Consider the following 14,575-nt stretch of genomic DNA (forward strand, 5'->3'; position numbering starts at 1 on the left):
TCAGACCTCTTTGGTGTTGCCTCTCTGGAGTTGGTTCTCCAGATTCCTCCTGTAGATGGTCTTTCCCTTCCTTATCTCTCTCTTCAGCTCCTTCTGGACCATTTTCAGACTCTCTTTCTCCCCAGACCTAAAAGCCCTCTTCTTCTTGTTCAGGAGGGCCCTTAGATCCCTGGTGACCCACGGCTTATTGTTGGAGAAACAACGGACCTTCTTGGAGGGTACAATGTTCTCAACACAGAAGTTAATATAATCTGTGATGCAGTGGGTCAAGCTGTCAATTTGATTACCATGTGAATTGCACAGCACCTCCCAGTCAGTGGTTTCAAAACAGTCCCTCAGTACCATGCTGGTCTCCTCGGTCCATCTTTGTATGATCCTCGTGGTAGGTTTTATTTTCCTCACCATAGGGGTGTAGGTTGGGATCAGATGGACCAGGTTGTGGTCTGAGCGGCCCAGTGGGGGGAGGGGGACTGAGCTGTATGCCTCCTTTGTGTTGGCATACAGCAGGTCCAGAGTTTTTGTTCCCTGGTGTGGCACTTCACATACTGAGTGAAGGTGGGGAGAGTAGAAGCCAAGGGAGCATGGTTAAAATCACCAGAGATAAGGAGAGACTGGGGGTGTGACGTTTGCAGCCGGGACACAGTGGCGTGAAGCAGCTCGCGGGCGACTGCCGCATCGGCCGAGGGACGTATATACGCAGTTAAAAAAACGCAGGTAGGGCGTATCTGGTTGGGGACCTTCATGTGGACATTAGCTCTATCCGTCCGCTCCCCCCCTTCTTAGGAAGGGTGGGGGCTAGCCAAGAACAAAGGAAGCAGAGCGGGCAGTGGCCATTTTGAGAGCGGTCAAGATGAGGCTCCCCCCAGATAACCTCCACCGGCCGGGAGTCAAAAACTACCACTGGTTGCTGCTTCCTCTGTATGAAGATTATTGTCGAGGCAATCCAGCTTTGACAGGTCACAAACCTGATGAAGCGTTGCACAGCATTTGCATCTGTGGGAGTCGGCATCTCCACCACAGCTCGTGTTTTTTCTGGGTCTATCTTCAGTCTGTCTGACGACAGTATGTGCCCGTGGAAGTGAACCGATTGAAGTTTGAATTGCAGCTTCGCTGCTCTTTAGTGAGAGGCATGCCTTCTCCTCCCTCTACTTTGTTCAGCTCCTCGGGTATAGTGAATGTCCTTAGGCCCAGGCGCCCACATGTGGCCCCAGAGAGGAGGGGCTCTTGATGCGTTTCCACCACCTCAAAGACCAGCTCAAGCTTTTCTCCTTTAATGACGCATTCTGTGTGGAATCTCCCTTGTGATAGCAAAGTTTCACCTGAGTAAAGTCTCAGCCTAGTTGAGCTTGGGTGTAGGGCTGTACCCGGCGACAACTTCTCTGGTCCTACTGCTCATGACAAGTGGCACCGTTGTCTAGCTGGCATGCTTGCCTTTTCTTGTTCAATCGCAGGTGCACAAACCATTTCCTACCTTTTGAATTCACTAAGCTGATGTACCTTGGCAAAATGATTTGCGACTTCACATGTCCGACATGCCTGGTACTCGGTCGTTTGGTCGCCGGTCATTTGGTCGCCCGGAAGGTTATTGATAATTACCATTTAAATCGTTGCTCAAATTCCTTAAATACAAACTGCAAATTATTATTTAGTCATACTTAATGCGCTATTAATTATTAGGCTAAAGAAAAGCTCCAAATTTCCCATACTTTTATTGCGTTTTGTTGGAGAACTTGTTAACACCCTGACTGACGTCCCTTCCTAAGGGGGCAACTCATGTACATACAAACTCTTATACATTCACATGTCCGCTCAGTGAAACAGCTCGGGGCCATTGTTGCCTTTTATTGATGCATAGACCATGTTGTTTTACCTTGTTTTGTCGCCGGTCTTTTGGTCGCCGGTCTTTTGGTCGGCCGTTGTTTGGGTCCGGGCGACCAAAAGTCCGGCGACCAAAAGACCGGCGACCAAATGACCGCACACGGACATGCCTTACCGTAGGCTGGGCATTGTTCCCTGCCACACTTGTGGCTGTTTCCGCAGTATTTGCAAGCCAACTGCTCTCTTCTATTGTCCAGCATTCTATACCTCTGAGTCTGTCTCTCTGCTGCATTCACGCTTTCCACTTGTACTTGCGGGCGCTCCAAGGTTTTCATGCGTTTTTCAGTCAGCTCAGCAAGCTGACATATTTCGACTGCCGCTGGCAACTTTAGGTCTCGCTCATGCAGCAAGCGCCTTCGAGTGTCCTCACTTGCAACCCCGAGCACGAGCCTGTCACAAATCATCTCATCCTGTAACTCACGGTACTCGCACAATGTTGCTCTTTCCCTTAGCCTTGTTAAAAAACTGCTTATTGGCGCATCAGTCTCTTGTTTGCAGCAACTGAACATATATCTCTCATAAATCACGTTTCTTGCAGGTTCAAAATACTCCCCCAACGCATTTAAGATGGCAGTTGGGTCTTTCCTTTGATCCTCCGTCAATACCACGTTATGCATATAGACCTGGCAGCACTCGTTACCCATTAGCCGTCTCAGGGAGGCAGCTTGCACCTCCTCAGGTTTCTCGTATAGCCCTGTGGCTAACACAAAGTCCTTAAATTCAGCATGAAAAACGTCCCAGTTCTTTGCCAAATCCGAATCTGAACATCTGCATGCCCTCCGGGGCCGGAATCACCTTAGTTTGCCATTGTTTCTAGTTTTAGCCAGCCACTTTTGACACCATGTTTCAGATCGTGTCTTTATTTGAATGAATACAAAACCACAGCGCGTAGCATTATGGGTAGTACTGAGAACGTTAAAAGGATTACCCACTAGATGTCACTAACTGCTCTATACAGTACACTATAATCTTCAAAGTTCTTCGACGACTTGAAGACTTGTTCCTTCAATACATGCTAGCAGGCTAATTGAAAATAGGCAGTAAAGCTTCAACGAGGTCTTGAAAATGATTTTGACTGATATTTAAGGCCGTAAAGTAGCTAATGCTAAACACGTCGGCGACGCATTGGTTGAGTTAGGTGACGAATATGGGGCATGCGCGGTTCTAGCGTCACTTCTTTTGATAGCAATCGCTTATAAATGCAAAAGAGTCACATGGGAAATAAATATTCTTCAAATGGTCTGACGTGGTTTGAGCAAAAATGTGTGCACAGGTTTGAATTAAATTGAAAATTAAATTAAATATAAATCACTTGAAGATCGCGTCTCAAAAGGAGGCGACGCAAAACACACATGCACAGAACAAATCGTCCATGATAATGGTGCTGTTGCTGTTGTTGTTGTTGTTAGGTCACCCAGGCGCCTGAGGATTACCCTCAGCAGCGCTAGAGCTGTCACTGGAACGCGGATTAGTTCATCCAGGGGGTAGCCGAAGGTGTGGGGCAGTGCGAATATCTCCGACTGGATGAACAACGTAGGGCGCCACGTTCCTGGGTGGCAGCTCTGGGTGGTTTGTTGGATTCGCAGGCCACGACGGGCGGCCTCTCAGGAGACACCTCGTGAAGGTTCCAACTGTTGTCTCCCTGCTGTTGCTGTTGTTGTTGTTAGGCAGTGTCAAGGGACACTACCTCCAGCCATTTGCTCCAGATATTGAGTGCCTCTTTGGGGGATGTCAAGAGGTCTTTGTGTGTCCAGCCGTCTGGGTAGAGGGCAGTCATAGCTGGATATTTCATCAGGACGTGTTCTGCCGTCTCAGCGTCGCCCGTGCCGCATAGCCGACATTCTTCTGACTCTGTCAGCCCTATCTTCTTCCTCCAGTAGCGCAGCTCCGGATGATGTCCGCTTCGGAGGCGACTGATCGTTACTTGTTCCTGCCGGTTCAAGTTTTGATCTCTAGGGAAGATCGTGTTGCCTTCGTTGTCAGCGTAGAGGTTCTTTCGTTTGTCGGCGTGGATGCGGTGGCTTCGTGTCGCTCGCCGGATGGCAGCTTTTGCTGTCGCGAAGTGTCGTGGTGCACCGCCTTGTTCCATGCCGCCTCCTGCAGCGGCTAGTTGGTCGGCTCTCTCATTGCCCGGGACACCGCAGTGGCTTGGGACCCATAGTACTTCCACCGCCACTTGTTTATCTTCGAGGGTAGTCAGGAGTTCTCTGATTGAGGCCTTGGTGGTGGTTTTCAGTTTGAACTCATGTTCCATGGTCTGCAGCCTCTGATGTGAGGAGAGGCTGTCTGTCACCAAGCGGATTGGGGGCCCCTGGCTCACACCTTTCGGTGGCCATCTTTAGCGCCGTTTCGATCGCAATCATCTCAGCTTGGAAGGAGGAGGTCCAGCTTCCAGCGGGTAGGCTTTGCTCCCACGTTTCCCCTGATTCCCTGTGAATCATCAGGACTCCGGCACCTCCGGCAGTATTACCAGTTCGCGCCGAGCCGTCAGTGAAGCAGGTCAGTTGGAAGACATCTGCATCTTTGTTGAGAGCGCTGATGGTGGCTGCGTAGTTGTCTTCGGGTTGCTGGTATCTGCCTTCAGCCGCTTTGGCAAAGGTCATGGCGGTGGACTCTTCCCATGGTGCTCTCAGTTGGGGAAAAGGGTCCTGGTCACCTTGTGCATTGACGAACACCGTCGCCCATCTGTCGCGTGCGTGGTCGCGCCAGTCGGTCTTCTTAGTTCGCCTTGTCGGGTGCCTCTCTGCCACCAGTCGCGGGTTGTCGTCTGGAACGTGTAGAGACTTGTCATATGCGTAGATTGCTAGCTGAGTGGTTCGTGTTTTGATAGACGGCAGATCACTCTCAATGAGGACTACATCAGATGGTGTCGTCTTCAGAAGGCCAGTTATGGCTCGAGCAGCATATCTTTGCGAGGCTTCAAGCTTTTCCAGCTCGAGTCTCGTACCTTCTCGTGGTGGGCTGCGAGGGCGACGCCGTGCGACGATGCCGTACGACGACGCCTGCGAAACGAGACAATACAGCACTGAAGGGTGCTGCCTTCAGCCAACGCCTTTTTGGCGAACCGGAGGAACCTCGCCCACTCCCTTCGGTTGCTCCTTCTCCGGGCCGGGGATGTCGAGACTAACCCAGGACCACCCTGCTTCAGCTGCAACCACCCAACTTTCACCCGACACCTGGTCTGCAAGGAATGTCGGTCGGCGGCCCACTTCAAAAAGATCTGCAGTGGCCTCACCAGGGAGGCAACCAGGATAGCAGCTGAGACGGATGGGTTCTACTGCCGAGACTGCCGCAGACCAGACGACACCAACGACTGCCGCAGATGTCACAAGCCAATCCGCATAAACTACCAGGCAGCCACCTGCAGAGACTGCGGAAGTCGTTGCTGTTGCTGTTTCCCCTATTGGCATCACGGGAGAAGTAGTTCTTCATTGAAACGGTTTGAACTCGCAGGAATCAGTCTCTTATTTAGGTACCGCTCTCTCGTGGTCAGGAGAAAATCTGTTTCATTTTAATTTCAGTATTCATGGACATTGTACACAATAATTAAGACACTGTCAATCACAAGTTATCGAAGAAGCACATTTTAAGAAATTTGATCAGAAAATTAGCAATTTCTCAAAGGTGTCTTAAACTCAAAAGGAAAAGTTTGTTTTTTTCTTTTATTTACATTATTCCCTTAATCTAGTGGCGGTCGGTGCATTTTGTCGTAGCGCCTTCAACGTATCAATCCAACCCTCAAAAAATCTTTGGCTATAAAACCTCTACTGCAGCTAGAGCTGCGACACATAAAAAATAATCAATAAATCAATGCACAAAAATGGGGTAAAATCTACTTCCTAGCAGCAGTTCATGATTAAATACAAATACTGGAGCTTTTCAGACATTAAAACAGGCCAGGGGGCGATTTTCCCGGGAAAAGACAGCGATGAACGTCAATGGCGTACGGGCAAACATTGCCCGAAAATTGGGTAAAATCCAGACGAAAACAGCATTTATTGATTAAATACAAATACTGGAGCTTTTTAGACATCAGAACCGGGCTCGGAGTATCTTTCCCCCGGTAAATATACAGCGATGAACGTGGATACGTCCATACGTGAAATGACAAAAAAATGCACTAAAATTAGGTAAAATCCACTTCCTAGCAGCATTTATTGATTGAATACAAATACCGGAGCTTTTGAGACATTACAACCAGGCCAGGGGGGTGATTTCCTCGGGAAAAGACAGCGATGGACGTCAATGGAGAAACGGCAAAAATTAAACTTGGGAAAAATCCACATCCTAGCAGAATTTAGTGATTAAATACAAACACTGGAGCTTAAATACAAACACTGGAGCTTTTCAGATATCAGAACCGGGCCCACAATTGAAAAATAATTTAGGAATACGTATAGCCATATTTTACTCACCAAAAATCCTTTTTAACTGTACACAATATCCATCCTCCTTTCTTTCTTCCTTATTTTCTATCACCATCGAAGCTAATGCTGAAAGTCGAGCCTGTCCTGCCGTATTTCTGGCAGTCCGTCTAGAAAATGGCTTCAAATCAACACAACAATATATTTGCTTTTGCAGCTAGCTCCAGATACAGTTTGGTAGCTAATCATAGTTGGTGAAAGTCATGACGTATCCCTCCGCCTGCGACAAGGCAATGACGTATCCCTACGCTCGCGACAATACATTGTGGTGTTGCCAACTCGAAATCTGATTGGTTAAAGCAACAGTCTTATCGACGCTTGTTTAATGCAGCAGAGCCCGCAGAACTGATTGTGAAGGCTTTGAGGCAGATTTCTGACCGTGGCAACAAATAATGGCTGAAATGTGATTGGTTAAATGCTTCAATATGAAAACACACATCTGGAAGCAGTGCAACCAGGGGGAAAATTAATGAAAGGAAGCTAACAGACATTTTGGAATTATTTAATAAGTATTGATGGACAAAATATAATATATGATTCAGATATTTCTTAGGCCAGCACAGAAGGCCTTGAAGGCCCTGACAGCCCCCCACTGAGGTATTGTCATATGCTCTGTTTGTGTTACGTCTTTTGGACCAAAATGCAGGGAACCAGGCAAGGAGAGGGAAGTAGTACTCAAACGAAACTTTTATAACTTAAACTGTACGCAATAGACTAACAAAAGACTTGGCATCGAATAACAAAACAAAACCTGACGAGGGGAGACACGGGAAAGCGAGGAGCGAGGCAGGCCACGTTGGATCGAGGAAAATGTCGGTCCTTTTGGCGATGGCTTCAACATGGGATATTTCGTCAAATACGAACCAATGAACTTCTGCGAGTGTCTGGGTTTCTTATTAGAAGTTTCATCCAAGATGCCATCTATTTTCCAATTATCCCGAGCAGGCATATTGCTACGACTTACCAGTGCTGTGTACGAGTACTTTCTTTGGAACAACTCTGGAAATGATTGGATTTGTTTCAAAACTAAAAACTGGTGATTTAGTCAGCCTTAATAATACTTACTTCTCTTATGAAAAAAACAAAAACGAAACTGTTAAATCGATAGAGGCTAACTATGCATCGATTCCAAATCAATTGCCACGCTGAAGATGAATCATTCGTCAGAACTTGTAACTTGGATGATTCACAATGCACTCGTGTTACCGAATTATTCCGGTTTATAGTGCAGTTGAATCAAAATGGTGGAAGCCATAGCAAAGGTGTGAATTTCGAGGCATTTAAATTGGAAATTTGGTACTTTTCCAAAATGGTTGCTTCAAAAATTTATTAGTGAAAACAATTTGGGGATTTCTGGAGTTTAGGGAGGTGGTCTGGACTCCCGGAGTTTGTGTTGCATTTCCGGAGAAACTCCTGGAATTCCAGAGTAGTTGGCAGCCCTGAGATATAGAGAGGCACATGGCTTTTCCCACCTGCTGCCGGAGGTTTTCAGGACCGCCAGTGGAAGAACCTCGGTCTCGGCTGGGGACCGTCATAGCACGGTTAGTCCTGCTATTCACAGAGTCATCCATTATGCATTTAAAAACTTCCATTCCAATGAAAAACGCAGTAGAGACAAGTACGAGACATTGGGCGCCGGGATTAACAAAAAAAGATACCATGTTGAATATAAACTTGCACTTTCGCTAATAGTTTACGTTCTATATTAGGCTTTGTGGAGCAGGCTGACCAAAATTGAGCTCTTATCTCCCTTTTCCATTTTTTGCACGTAAGTTGGTTTTTTTTTTCTAACCGTGAAAAACAACTACATTTGACAATTTATGGATATCATGTATCTTGCTAAGATGGGGAAAGTTTTCATTTTTGTTGCAATATCTTACGAAAGTAGTTGATTTTTTTTACATTCAGTGAGAACGGGGTTGGTTGCCACAAGGGTTGGATTTGCCTACATGTTTATGTGTTTATGAAATAGATGACCGGGGTGTTATGGATTCACCCGTTCATCATCTGTATATTGCCTATCCTCAATGGGCTTGAGGGTTTGCTGGGGCCTATCCCAGTTAGTTATGAACAACAGCAAAGGCAGTGGTCCTGGCTAATTTTGGTTCCAGTTTTATCCAACTTTACAACGTCTTTTTCTTGAGTCTGTATCCGTTTTTGCTCCCGCAACCAAGATGGCGCCGTTCAAGTGGCAGCCGGCGGCGGTAGCTCCGTCCACTCTTGCTCGTTTTGTGTTTTTGCTGCTTTTCTGTCTTAATGATTTGATTTGGTGATTCTTAATGCTCCCATTGACTTTGATTTGCTTTGTACTTTGTGCTTTTGCTTTGTTGTTCTGTGGCCTTTGCGACTGTACTGTCTAACTTATAACTATGCCTTTTTTTGCTACTGTCAAAATGATATTTCCCGAATACGGGATGAATAAAGTTATCCAATCCAATCCAATAGAGAGTGTTGGAGAGCGTTCCCTGAATCGACCTCGGGCTTCAGCAGTCCATTGGACTCTCTAAACCAAACCAATATCAGTTAATGCTCCAATTGGAATATTGTACTAGTAAGCCATGAGTCAATTTGCAGTCCAAGTTGGTTTTTGTTGTTATCAATCAGCCGAAGTAGCTCAGTTGGGAGAGCGTTAGACTGAAGATCTAAAGGTCTCTGGTTCAACCGTGGGTTTTGGCAGCGCATTGGATTTCGCAAACCCAGCCTAAATCAGCTGGCAGTCAGTTTGAAAACTGTTTCCTTGTAAGTCGTGAGTTGTTTTACAGTCAGGTTTGATTCTTGTCACCTGCATGACCCGAATTGGCTCAGATAGAGAGTGTTGGAGAGCGTTCCATGAATCGACCTCGGGCTTCAACAGTCCATTGGACTCTCTAAACCAAACCAATATCAGTTAACGCTCCAATTGGAATATTGTACTAGTAAGCCATGGGTCAATTTGCAGTCCAAGTTGGTTGTTGTTGTTGTTATCAATCAGCCGAAGTAGCTCAGTTCGGAGAGCGTTAGACTGAAGATCTGAAGGTCCCTGGTCCAATCCCGGGTTTCGGCAGTCTATTGGACTTTGCAAACCCAGCCTAAATCAGCTGGGAGTCAGTTTGAAAACTGTTTTCTTATAAGCCATGAGTCGTTTTACAGTCAAGTTTGATTCTTGTCACCTACATGACCCGAATTGGCTCAGATAGAGAGTGTTGGAGAGCATTCCCTGAATCAACCTCGGGCTTCGCCAGTCCGATGTACTCTCTAAACCAAACCAATATCAGTTAATGCTCATGACCGGCTCAAATTCGGTCAAATTCGGTCAAATCCAGCCGAAAACAGCGTTTAATGATTAAATACAAATACTAGTATGTACGGCTGTACAAATAGTAGTATTTGTATTTAATCATTAAACGCTGTGTTCAGCTGGATTTGACCGAATTTGAGCCGTTTGGCGAATGGACATACATAGACGTTTTTTCGCCTCCATCGTGACATCATCGCAACATTTTACCGATGAATTCACTTCCCTGGGCTCGGTTCTAATGTCCAAAGAACTCCAGTATTTGTATTTAATCATTAAACGCTGTTTTCGGCTAGATTTGACCGAATTTGAGCCGTTTGGCGAATGGACGTATAGAGACGTTTTTTCGCCTCCATCGCGACATCATCGCGACATTTTACCGATGAATTCACTTCCCTGGGCTCGGTTCTAATGTCCAAAGAGTTCCAGTATTTGTATTTAATAGTTAAACGCTGTTTTCGGCTGGATTTGACCGAATTTGAGCCGTTTGGCGAATGGACGTATATAGAAGTTTTTTCGCCTCCATCGCGACATCATCGCGACATTTTACGGAGGAATTCATTTCCCTGGGCTCGGTTCTAATGTCCAAAGAGCTCCAGTATTTGTATTTAATCATTAAATGCAGTTTTAGGATGGATTTGACCCGATTGCTGTCATTTTACGGCTCGGTTCTGCTACATCTGCCCGCCCAAGAGTGCTTATTCCCGGGCTGCCATGCCCGCCCAAGAGTGCTTATTCCGGGCTGCCATGCCCGCCCAAGAGTACTTATTCCCGGGCTGCCATGCCCGCCCAAGAGTGCTTATTCCCGGGCTGCCATGCCCGCCCAAGAGTGCTTATTCCCGGGCTGCCATGCCCGCCCAAGAGTGCTTATTCCCGGGCTGCCATGCCCGCCCACGAGTGCTTATTCCCGGGCTGCCATTGACGGTAGACTAATAATTGAGAGTGATGAGCGGCAAAGGGAAATGAATCATTGATTTTTACTATAATTTGGACAACGGCGGTGGGGGGCCGGATTAAAAATACTAACGGGCCATATATGGCCCGCGGGCCGAGGTTGAAAAACGTTTCGGCGAAACCTCCGTTCGGCGGAATGTCCATTCGGCGACCTGTCCGTCTGTCAAACGTCCGTCGGCGAAACGTCTTTAGGCGAATCATCCGAGTACCTTTTTATAACCATTATTTAAAAAAAAAATTGATGGCTTGAAACTTGTCACTGTGATTGTCCATTGCTTTCACCTGTGGTGGCCTCCCCAGTGTTCCTCCCTCTTTCCCTGCAATTGCCCCCACATGACGTGGCAAAAAAGACAGTGCGCTAAAATCATAAACAGCCTCTCATGTTTTGGCCACCTGGCTTTCTCGTATCTCGAAATTTGTCCCGTATCAAGAGATAATTATTTGCTTGAAATTTTACTCGTATCTCGAATTGCTCGTATGTCGGGGTGCTCATATGTCGAGGTACTACTGTACAGACGCTCCCCTACTTACGAACATTCAACTTACGAACAACGGTACATACGAACATGTCTGCAAATTGCGTTTAAGTCCAAAAATTTTCGCAAGTCCAATTTTGTATTTCGCCTTTTTCGGAGTAGTACTTCTTTCCGCCGCTAATACCGACGCCTGGCGCTGTGAGAGCTCAGCTCACCCAGCATCTACCTTCTTCTTCGTTGCAATGCGGAAGTGCGTGAATGTATCTCCAGTGTGCAAAGAACCTTTTTCATTTGAATCATTAAATATCTCATGCATCCAATATTGAATATGGTTGGTAAAAAGCTAAAGGCTTCTATTGAGGGAGTTGCAAGGAAGAGGCAAGCCATTTCATTTGAAACGAGTGGCAATAATAACGAAGCTTGATGCGCGTGAGAGTGGTGAGCGTTTCACGGGCATTTAATCGTTCGACCGTCAGTACCATTTATAAACAGAAAGATCGAGCAGCAGGACCCAAATATTGAACGTTGCACAAAGTTTGCAAATCAATTGAATGATGCCATACAGTGCTACTGCATCATTTATGATGAAAAAAAGAAGAAAACTGTGCAATTGTCATTAGGTCGCTTCTTTTGGCCAGTTTCTAATACATAAATCTCTCTCTCTCTCTACAGTACTGTACATATTCTCTCCATTTTATTAAATGTTTTTTTTCAGTACAAACCAATGCGTGTTACTTATACAAGCCTTAAACATACAAATGCACTTATATAAACCTTCAATATACTTATATCGGCCTTAAACATAATTTATAATACAAAATATAGCACTGAATCAACTTACAAACAAATTCAATTTATGAACAATCGCTCGGAACCAATTGCGTTCGTAAGTTGGGGAGCGTCTGTATATGTATACCCCGGGGTGTCTAAACTTATCTAAAGTCCCCCTAGGCAGCCCAAAATAATTAACTTTATCAAAACATAAATACCATATATAACAATGAATATAGTATACTCACAAATAAGGTGAAGCTGGGGCAAACAAAACATACTTAACTTGAGACAAGGGTGTCTTCTAAAGCAAGTAAGGACTCCGTTGCCTTAGCACCTGCATGCCAGACAGTCGAGCCCAGAACTGCAAAATAATTGATCTTGGCAAGATGGCGGCCCGCACTGACGCAGCGGCTCTATGCTCTCCAGTTTGGTGTCGTTTTACCAATTTCGTCATACACAGTTTCTGGGTGTGATGACAAATAGGCTTTTGTTGTTGATGATGACGACAGGGCCTATGTCCGATTATTATTATTATTATGACAATTCAAATTTAGAAACATGTTAATTAGATTCATATGGCCAAACACATAATTTTAATTTTTTATGCACTTTGTTATTGTTTTATCAATATGGTTGAAAGGGCACGGAAATTACTGTTTCCCTGGATGATAATGCTTTGTCATATTACAGACGCTCCCCTACTTACGAACGCAATTGGTTCCGAGCGATTGTTCATAAGTTGAATTTGTTTGTAAGTTGATTCAGTGCTATATTTTGTATTATAATTTATGTCTAAGGCCGATATAAGTATATTGAAGGTTTATACAAGTGCATTTGTATGTTTAAGGCTTGTATAAGTAACACGCATTGGTTTGTACTGAAAAAAAAACATTTAATAAAATGGAGAGAATATGTACAGTACTGTAGAGAGAGAGATTTATGTATTAGAAACTGGCCAAAAGAAGCGACCTAATGACGATTGCACAGTTTTCTTCTTTTTTTCATCATAAATGATGAGGTAGCACTGTATGGCATCATTCAATTGATTTGCAAACTTTGTGCAACGTTCAATATTTGGGTCCTGCTGCTCGATCTTTCTGTTTATAAATGGTACTGAATGTGCAACGCTCACCACTTTCTGACGCGCATCAAGCTTCGTTATTATTGCCACTCGTTTCAAATGAAATGGCTTGCCTCTTCCTTGCAACTCCCTCAATAGAAGCCTTTAGCTTTTTACCAACCATATTCAATATTGGATGCATGAGATATTTAATGATACAAATGAAAAAGGTTCTTTGCACACTGGAGATACATTCACGCACTTCCGCATTGCAACGAAGAAGAAGGTAGATGCTGGGTGAGCTGAGCTCACAGCGCCAGGCGTCGGTATTAGCGGCGGAAAGAAGTACTACTCCGAAAAAGGGGCGAAATACAAAATTGGACTTGCGAACATTTTTGGACTTAAACGCAATTTGCAGACATGTTCGTATGTACCGTTGTTCGTAAGTTGAATGTTCGTAAGTAGGGGAGTGTCTGTATATGTTATGGGAATTTGAAGAAACTGTTGCTGTTTGGGTCTCCAGGTGGTAACATTTTGTAACATGATCTGGGCCATCAAATTAGGAGTAATTTCCTCTTTGATTTTTTTTCCTGATTTGTGTTTTTCCATTTTATAATTTTTGATTGTGTGTACAGGACGAAAAACCCTTCACTGCGAGTGTGAGTTGGAATTGAGCTGGGAGTGTCATGCCTCGATACTGAGGTCGCCTGCTGATTGTGTGTGCGTATAAATCAGAGCTTGTCTTCAATGAATGCCCGGCCCTGGCAGTTTTGCCAGCTGCCCAAAGGGGTAGGTAACATTTTGATTATGTTATGTAAAATACTTGAGGAAAATCACAATGGCTTTGTCTTTTTAGTTTCCTGCCATGGACACGGCTATTTTGTGACACAAACTCATCTTCTGTGCATGTGAACTTGTTCTACTGCTCTGTGAAATATTTGTCTACATTTTCTTAAGGGCACCGCCATTTTGCAACAAATATTATTATTTTTTTATGCAGGCTGCCGCGCAACAATCATATTTTCGTTTGGGATTTCGTCTGCTCATTGTTTTTGTACCTATACTCATAAAATATTTCACCAGATCTGTGTTTCTTATTACATTATAACAGTATTTCTTAATGAAATACACACAATAGTATTCTGCCTAATATTACTATTTGGCTTGCTAATGTTATCTTCAGGCAGTTAATAAATGTCAATTTAGGAGGCAGGTGTGTACTGTTTTATTATTTTAATATTGTTTAAGTTTTTGTGTGTTAATGCTAAATAAAGAACTTAGAACATGTGTTGCGTCGTTTTGTATGCTGCTCCTGTAAACATTAAATGAGGGCAGATGGATTGCCACCTCGGGCAGGTAAGACAAATGGGTTACCTGCCCTATGGGTAGGTGTCTTAAAAAGTTAATGAAGAAGCCTGTAAGATGATGTGACCTCATGGTGGGCCTGGTACGGCTCCCTCATAATCCCCCTGAGAGTTTAAAAATCACCCCATCTGATAACGCTTATTTCCTCCTCAGTGAATGCAATCAGATTCCTTTGAAATTCATTTATCCGTTCATCTTCTGTACCGCGCATCCTCGCAAGTGTTGCGGTGGTTGCTGGAGCCTATCCCAGCTGTCTTCAAACACCAGGCAGGGGACACCCTGAACTTGTGGCCAGCCAATCGCAGTGATTGGAATGATCAGTCTATCCAAACGCAGCTTTCTGCTTTCCATGTAGTGTTTGGGAATGATG

The 14,575-nt window shown here is 44.8% G+C and overlaps 1 protein-coding gene across 1 annotated transcript in view; it reads right to left on the minus strand.

Annotated features, from left to right (window-relative positions):
• Positions 1-3,525: 3,525 nt before the first annotated feature.
• Positions 3,526-14,575, minus strand: part of LOC144065607 (uncharacterized) — a 48,207-nt gene continuing 37,157 nt past the window's right edge. Inside the window, exon 2 of the transcript XR_013297210.1 lies at positions 3,526-7,823. The gene's annotated coding sequence lies outside the window, so the exon portion shown is untranslated. The remainder of the gene's footprint in view (positions 7,824-14,575) is intronic.

The sequence above is a fragment of the Stigmatopora argus genome, chromosome 20 (genome assembly GCF_051989625.1).
Source record: "Stigmatopora argus isolate UIUO_Sarg chromosome 20, RoL_Sarg_1.0, whole genome shotgun sequence".
Lineage (NCBI taxonomy): Eukaryota > Metazoa > Chordata > Actinopteri > Syngnathiformes > Syngnathidae > Stigmatopora > Stigmatopora argus.